Raw genomic sequence first — 1,827 nt, forward strand, 5'->3', positions numbered from 1 at the left:
AAAAAAAAAAAAAAAAAAAGAATGTAGATTAAATGGGCATTAAATAAAAAGTTTTTTGGGGATGGATAGTTGATGGAGCTTTTCTTTTACAAATTTACTTTTACTTTAAAAAAAAGTTAGGAGTTTACCTCAATTCATAGAAGTTAGTAGTTTAAAAAGTCAGTTCTATGAAAGCAGCATTCACCTGATCCCACTCCCATTTTTCCTTCTCTAAAGGTAACCACTTTCAATTGAGTTTTTCTTTTGTTAATCAAAAAATTTTGTTTTTAGAGACAGAGTCTTGCTGAGCTCTAAACTCCTAGCTCAAATGATCCTCCCGCCTTAGCCTCCTGAGTAGCTGGGACTACAGGCATGGACCACCTCAACCAGCTTGAATTTAGTTTTTTAAAAATGTATTTCTATATTATTTTGGAGACAGGGTTTTACACCGTAGCCCAGGCTAGAATTCAATGGTGTGATCCCGCTCGCTTCAGCCTCAATGTCCCAGGCTCAACTGATCACACCTTATCCTGCTGAGTAGCTGGAACTACAGCCACGCACCACCACACCCAGCTAATTTTTCTATTTTTTATAGAGATGAGGTTTCACCCTGTTGCCCAGGCTGACCTTGAACTCCTGGGCTCAAGCGGTCCTCCCATCTCAGCCTCTCAAAGCACTGGGATTCCAGGCATAAGTCACCATGCCTGGCTTTGTATTCTTTGAAGTATGGTTTTATTGCCCTGGAAACCCAAAATTATTTTTATTATTTTATTTTATTTTTTTTGAGACACAGTCCTGCTGTATCACCCAGGCTGGAATGTAGTGGTGCAATCTTGGCTCACTGCAACCTCCACCTCCTGGGTTCAAGCAATTCTTGTGCCTCAGCTTTGTTTTTAGTTTGGATTACAGGCATGTGACATCGTGTCCAGCTAATTTTTGTATTTTTAGTAGAGACAGGGTTTTGTCATATTGGTCGGGATGGCTCGAATTCCTGGCTTCAAATGATCCTCCCATTTCAGCCTCCCAAAGTTCTGGTATTACAGGTACCAAAATTATCTTTAGAAGATGTTTCTTGACTGTTCTGTTTAATTACTTTTTATAATCTTTCTTGGAGTGGATTTTAAGTATATTTTAAGGTATTTTAAGTCTGAAATTGGGAAGAGGAGGCTATCTGCATGAATGTCACTCTTGTGTGAAAACAGGAAGGTTTTACACTCTGGCTTTTCTCGTGGGGAGTAGTGACCACATTTGTCATGATAAAGTAGGAGATAGAGATGGAACAGCTGAGAGACTATTTAGGTGCTTCTGGGATCATGGCACATTTCTCTCAGCCAATCCTTAAATGTCCTTTTATTTTGCTAAGGCCAAGAGTAGAACTGACAGATGAAATACAGAATTCCCAGTTAAATTTGAATTTCAGACAATCATTTTTAGTATCAATATGACCCAAGCAATGTTTGGAAAATACTTATACTAAAAGATGATTTGTTGTTTATGTGAAATTCAAATTTAACTAGGAGTACTTGTTTGTTTCTTTGTTTTTTTAAAGACGAGGTTTCACCATATTGGTCAGGCTGGTCACGAACTCTTGACCTCAGTTGATCCACTCGCCTCGGCCTTCCAAAGTGCTGGGATTACAGGCGTGAGCCACCGTGCCCGGCCTTTTTTTGTTTGTTTGAGACAGAATCTCGCTCTGTGACCTAGGCTGTAGTGCAGTGGCATGATCTCAATTCACTGCAAGTTCCGCCTCCCAGGCTCAGGCAATCCTCCCTTCTCAACTGCTTAAGTGACTGGGACTACAGGTGCATGCCGCCACATCTGGCTGATTTTTGTACTTTTTTTTTTTTT

Source organism: Cebus imitator, unplaced genomic scaffold (assembly GCF_001604975.1).
Source record: "Cebus imitator isolate Cc_AM_T3 unplaced genomic scaffold, Cebus_imitator-1.0 Scaffold5, whole genome shotgun sequence".
Classification (NCBI taxonomy): domain Eukaryota; kingdom Metazoa; phylum Chordata; class Mammalia; order Primates; family Cebidae; genus Cebus; species Cebus imitator.